Consider the following 6,895-nt stretch of genomic DNA (forward strand, 5'->3'; position numbering starts at 1 on the left):
GAACGGGAAAAAAATTGTTGCTGTATGATGGGTTTGACTTCAGGGTAGCCCCCACCTTTTCATCATCCTGAGGTTGAAATGAGGGGGCTGCCCTGTTGTCCCTCCTTTTAAGGGTTTGGATTGAGGTAAAATTCTCCCTGTTGCCCTCATTTGAGGCAAGCCCCTTCTTTTCTGCTCTTCTAGGGGATGCAATTGAAGGGGAGCCCACATTTCTCTGCCCTTGTTGAAGTGAGGTGAGCGCCCGAGCGTGAGAATGTAGTGTTTGTTTTGGTGGGTTTAAGGTAATGTCCTGTAGTTAATTAGTAAGGTTGGGGTTTTTTTTATTTGATAATTGCCTTCTTGTTTATTCTGTTATAGAGGTTTTATTCATTTGGCTTGTTTAATTGTCGTGAATATTTTATTGTTACCGGTAATTTGGGAGCTGTTGTTTATGGTTACATTTATCTTTTGGTGAATGTGTTTATTTCCAGCTACTATTTGTATTTTGATGGTTTGAGGCATTAGGGGTTTATTGAGTTAGGAATAATTTTTTTTGCAGTTAATTTAAGTTTATTTATTTGGGTTTTTGTTTTAGTTTGATGTATTTGTTGGTTGCTTTTTATTAGTGTTTTTTTTTTAGGAACTTGTGTATTTGTATTGTGGATTTTTTTAGGTAGTTTTTTATTTGGGTACTTATCTTTTTATTGTCTAATGGTTTAGATTTTTTTAGTATCATTTATGACTTTGGTTTTTAAAGTTAACTTAGCACAGTACAGGTTACTCTTGGAGTTAGTGTAGAGGTATGGTTTTCATTTTTAGTAGCTTTCAGGGTCCGTTGTGTGGTTTGAAGTTTAGTAAGCTGGTTGGACTTTTTCTAGTGGGTTTTGTGATTTGTTTTCTATATGTGTTTTGGTTCCTGTGGGCTGTTTTTTATTTTTGTTTCATTTTTGTGATGTCTCACTAACAACTGCTAGTGGAAAGAGTGTAGTGTGGGGTTTTTTTTTGCTGGTAGTTGGTTCTGTGGTGGTGTATTTTTAGTTTGTGTTTTTTTGTTTTGGGTTTCTTTTGTTAGAGATTAAAGGTTTTTTTTGGGGGTTAATTTGTAATTATTTTCAAGGTTTTAGGGCAATTGAGTTTTTTGATATGGATGTCCTGTATGATAAGAGTTAATTTATTTGCTTTATGTGGAATTGATGGCAGGGTAGAGGACATTTTTGTATAGAATGTGTATTTTAATCATAATATTAAAATAATACCATGGTAAGAGGGGCTGTGTTTTATTGTTTGTGTTCGAGGTGGTTTGGCATTTTCATATATGTTGTGGTTTTTTTTGATGGCTCATGGAGCCATTCTGACTTTTTTTGATGAAATTGGTGGGAATTTGATGTTTCTTTTGTTATTTTATTTTTAGGAACTGGATTTTTCAGTATGCTTTTTGATTTTGCGCTTTTTTTTTGTGGTGTAATAGTATTTTAGAAGAACTTGGATGATTTAAAAAAATATTTTTGTTATACTTTTCATCTAATGTTGTTGGATTATTACAGATGATTTGGAGTTTTATTTTTTAAGTTTCATTTGGATGAATCTATGCTAGATGGTAGGACTGTTTTTATTTTTGGGGTAGTTGGTTGTAGGTGTATTGTATGTTTTTCAAGTGAAGGTAAATTGAGGTTTGTATTTAGTTGTTAGAGGAATGGAGGAAAAATACATTGGTAATGTTAACAGTAGTGTGTTATTTTGTGGTTTTTGCTTTTAGTTTGTATTGGAGTTTTAATAAGTTTGGTACAGTAGTGTTTAATGGTGGAGTTATTTAAGGTATGATAGTTTATAGTTAATTCTTATTTATTTTAGATTCGTGTATAGGTTAGAGGAGGTTGTTGAAGGGTGAGTGTATTTTGTAGATGACTTGTAGTGTTTCAGTTTATAGAGCATTTTTTAAATGGGAGTTGAAGTATTTTGACTCGTTTGGTGTTGCTGGTGATACATTGCTGAGGTAGTAGGGGGTATTTGTTGGGTTTTTTAAAAGAAGGTTTATTGTAGATAGTTCTAGACAGTTGTGGGTTGCCGAATTGTTTTACATTTTCTGGCCTTTTAATACTTATTTAAAATATGTTACAGTTTTTTTGGTTTACTGAAACGCTTGATTTTGAGGAAGTTCCTGTTTAGAATGTATGATTTCTTTTGGCCTAAAAAAAAAATGAAAAAAAAATAAAAATCATTCGATGTTTGGATTTTTTGCAATCAGCTGCCCGATCAGGGCCACTGGGCCAAGAGAACAAATTTGTGCTGCCCTGACAGTCCCAGGGGAGCCCTACAAACTGACATCAGGAACCTGGACTGGTGAGTTTTCTTTCCCAGGGAAAAGAGCCAATGTTTGCGCTCCGAGTCCTGTGGCCCTGAGCCTGCAGCTGACCGCAAAAAATCCGAACATCGAAGGATAAATCCCAGACAGGAGCTGCCCCCACCTCATACTTGTGCTGCCCTGAGAGTCCAAAAAGAGCTCTACAAACTGACATCAGGAACCTGGACTGGTGAGTTTTTTTTCCCAGGGAAAAGAGCCGATGTTTGCGCTCCGAGTCCTGTGGCCCTGAGCGGGCAGCTGACCGCAAAAAATCCGAACATCGAAGGATAAGTCCCAGACAGGAGCTGCCCCCACCTCATACTTGTGCTACCCTGACAGTCCCAGGGGAGCCCTACAAACTGACATCAGGAACCTGGACTGGTGAGTTTTTTTTCCCAGGGAAAACAGCCGATGTTTGCGCTCCGACTCCTGTGGCCCTGAGCCGGCAGCTGACTGCAAAAAATCCGAACATCGAAGGATAAGTCCCAGACAGGAGCTTCCCCCATCCCATACTTGTGCTGCCCTGAGAGTCCAAAAAGAGCCCTACAAACTGACATCAGGAACCTGGACTGGTGAGTTTTCTTTCCCAGGGAAAAGAGCCGATGTTTGCGCTCCGAGTCCTGTGGCCCTGAGCGGGCAGCTGAGTGCAAAAAATCCGAACATCGAAGGATAAGTCCCAGACAGGAGCTGCCCCCACCTCATACTTGTGCTGCCCTGAGAGTCCAAAAAGAGCTCTACAAACTGACATCAGGAACCTGGACTCGTGAGTTTTCTTTCCCAGGGAAAAGAGCCGATGTTTGCGCTCCGAGTCCTGTGGCCCTGAGCCGGCAGCTGACCGCAAAAAATTGGAACATCGAAGGATAAGTCCCAGACAGGAGCTGCCCCCACCTCATACTTCTGCTGCCCTGACAGTCCCAGGGGAGCCCTACAAACTGACATCAGGAACCTGGAATGGTGAGTTTTCTTTCCCAGGGAAAAGAGCCGATGTTTGCGCTCCGAGTCCTGTGGCCCTGAGCCGGCAGGTGAGTGCAAAAAATCGGAACATCGAAGGATAAGTCCCAGACAGGAGCTGCCCCCACCTCATACTTGTGCTGCCCTGAGAGTCCAAAAAGAGCTCTACAAACTGACATCAGGAACCTGGACTGGTGAGTTTTCTTTCCCAGGGAAAAGAGCCGATGTTTGCGCTCTGAGTCCTGTGGCCCTGAGCGGGCAGCTGAGTGCAAAAAATCCGAACATCGAAGGATAAGTCCCAGACAGGAGCTGCCCCCACCTCATACTTCTGCTGCCCTGACAGTCCCAGGGGAGCCCTACAAACTGACATCAGGAACCTGGACTGGTGAGTTTTCTTTCCCAGGGAAAAGAGCCGATGTTTGCGCTCCGAGTCCTGTGGCCCTGAGCGGGCAGCTGAGTGCAAAAAATCCGAACATCGAAGGATAAGTCCCAGACAGGAGCTGCCCCCACCTCTTACTTGTGCTGCCCTGAGTGTCCAAAAAGAGCCCTACAAACTGACATCAGGAACCTGGACTGGTGAGTTTTCTTTCCCAGGGAAAAGAGCCGATGTTTGCGCTCAGAGTCCTGTGGCCCTGAGCCGGCAGCTGAGTGCAAAAAATCCGAACATCGAAGGATAAGTCCTAGACAGGAGCTGCCCCCACCTCATACTTGTGCTGCCCTGACAGTCCCAGGGGAGCCCTACAAACTGACATCAGGAACCTGGACTGGTGAGTTTTTTTTCCCAGGGAAAAGAGCCGATGTTTGCGCTCCGAATCCTGTGGCCCTGAGCCGGCAGCTGACCGCAAAAAATCCGAACATCGAAGGATAAGTCCCAGACAGGAGCTGCCCCCACCTCATACTTGTGCTGCCCTGAGAGTCCAAAAAGAGCTCTACAAACTGACATCAGGAACCTGGACTGGTGAGTTTTCTTTCCCAGGGAAAAGAGCCGATGTTTGCGCTCCGAGTCCTGTGGCCATGAGCGGGCAGCTGACCGCAAAAAATCCGAACATCGAAGGATAAGTCCCAGACAGGAGCTGCCCCCACCTCATACTTGTGCTACCCTGACAGTCCCAGGGGAGCCCTACAAACGGACATCAGGAACCTGGAATGGTGAGTTTTTTTTCCCAGGGAAAAGAGCCGATGTTTGCGCTCCGAGTCCTGTGGCCCTGAGCGGGCAGCTGAGTGCAAAAAATCCGAACATCGAAGGATAAGTCCCAGACAGGAGCTGCCCCCACCTCATACTTGTGCTGCCCTGAGAGTCCCAGGGGAGCCCTACAAACTGACATCAGGAACCTGGACTGGTGAGTTTTCTTTCCCAGGGAAAAGAGCCGATGTTTGCGCTCCGAGTCCTGTGGCCCTGAGCGGGCAGCTGAGTGCAAAAAATCGGAACATCGAAGGATAAGTCCCAGACAGGAGCTGCCCCCACCTCATACTTGTGTTGCCCTGACAGTCCCAGGGGAGCCCTACAAACTGACATCAGGAACCTGGACTGGTGAGTTTTCATTCCCAGGGAAAAGAGTCGATGTTTGCGCTCCGAATCCTGTGGCCCTGAGCCGGCAGCTGACCGCAAAAAATCCGAACATCGAAGGATAAGTCCCAGACAGGATCTGCCCCCACCTCATACTTGTGCTACCCTGAGAGTCCAAAAAGAGCTCTACAAACTGACATCAGGAACCTGGACTGGTGAGTTTTCTTTCCCAGGGAAAAGAGCCGATGTTTGCGCTCCGAGTCCTGTGGCCCTGAGCGGGCAGCTGACTGCAAAAAATCGGAACATCGAAGGATAAGTCCCAGACAGGAGCTGCCCCCACCTCATACTTGTGCTGCCCTGAGAGTCCCAGGGGAGCCCTACAAACTGACATCAGGAACCTGGACTGGTGAGTTTTCTTTCCCAGGGAAAAGAGCCGATGTTTGCGCTCCGAGTCCTGTGGCCCTGAGTGGGCAGCTGAATGCAAAAAATCCGAACATCGAAGGATAAGTCCCAGACAGGAGCTGCCCCCACCTCATACTTGTGCTGCCCTGACAGTCCCAGGGGAGCCCTACAAACTGACATCAGGAACCTGGACTGGTGAGTTTTCTTTCCCAGGGAAAAGAGCCGATGTTTGCGCTCCGAGTCCTGTGGCCCTGAGCGGGCAGCTGAGTGCAAAAAATCCGAACATCGAAGGATAAGTCCCAGACAGGAGCTGCCCCCACCTCATACTTGTGCTGCCCTGACAGTCCCAGGGGAGCCCTACAAACTGACATCAGGAACCTGGACTGGTGAGTTTTCTTTCCCAGGGAAAAGAGCCGATGTTTGCGCTCCGAGTCCTGTGGCCCTGAGCGGGCAGCTGAGTGCAAAAAATCCGAACATCGAAGGATAAGTCCCAGACAGGAGCTGCCCCCACCTCATACTTGTGCTGCCCTGAGAGTCCCAGGGGAGCCCTACAAACTGACATCAGGAACCGGGACTGGTGAGTTTTCTTTCCCAGGGAAAAGAGCCGATGTTTGCGCTCCGAGTCCTGTGGCCCTGAGCCGGCAGCTGACCGCAAAAAATCCGAACATCGAAGGATAAGTCCCAGACAGGAGCTGCCCCCACCTCATACTTGTGCTGCCCTGAGAGTCCAAAAAGAGCTCTACAAACTGACATCAGGAACCTGGACTGGTGAGTTTTCTTTCCCAGGGAAAAGAGCCGATGTTTGCGCTCCGAGTCCTGTGGCCCTGAGCGGGCAGCTGACCGCAAAAAATCCGAACATCGAAGGATAAGTCCCAGACAGGAGCTGCCCCCACCTCATACTTGTGCTGCCCTGACAGTCCCAGGGGTGCCCTACAAACTGACATCAGGAACCTGGACTGGTGAGTTTTCTTTCCCAGGGAAAAGAGCCGATGTTTGCGCTCCGAGTCCTGTGGTCCTGAGCGGGCAGCTGAGTGCAAAAAATCGGAACATCGAAGGATAAGTCCCAGACAGGAGCTGCCCCCACCTCATACTTGTGCTGCCCTGAGAGTCCAAAAAGAGCTCTACAAACTGACATCAGGAACCTGGACTGGTGAGTTTTCTTTCCCAGGGAAAAGAGCAGATGTTTGCGCTCCGAGTCCTGTGGCCCTGAGCGGGCAGCTGAGTGCAAAAAATCGGAACATCGAAGGATAAGTCCCAGACAGGAGCTGCCCCCACCTCATACTTGTGCTGCCCTGAGAGTCCCAGGGGAGCCCTACAACCTTACATCAGGAACCTGGACTGGTGAGTTTTCTTTCCCAGGGAAAAGAGCCGATGTTTGCGCTCCGAGTCCTGTGGCCCTGAGCGAGCAGCTGACTGCAAAAAATCTGAGCATCGAAGGATAAGTCCCAGACAGGAGCTGCCCCCACCTCATACTTGTGGTGCCCTGAGAGTCCCAGGGGAGCCCTACAAACTGACATCAGGAACCTGAACTGGTGAGTTTTCTTTCCCAGGGAAAAGAGCCGATGTTTGCGCTCCGAGTCCTGTGGCCCTGAGCGGGCAGCTGACTGCAAAAAATCGGAACATCGAAGGATAAGTCCCAGACAGGAGCTGCCCCCACCTCTTACTTGTGCTGCCCTGAGAATCCCAGGGGAGCCCTACAAACTGACATCAGGAAC

Source organism: Taeniopygia guttata, chromosome 34 (assembly GCF_048771995.1).
Source record: "Taeniopygia guttata chromosome 34, bTaeGut7.mat, whole genome shotgun sequence".
Lineage (NCBI taxonomy): Eukaryota > Metazoa > Chordata > Aves > Passeriformes > Estrildidae > Taeniopygia > Taeniopygia guttata.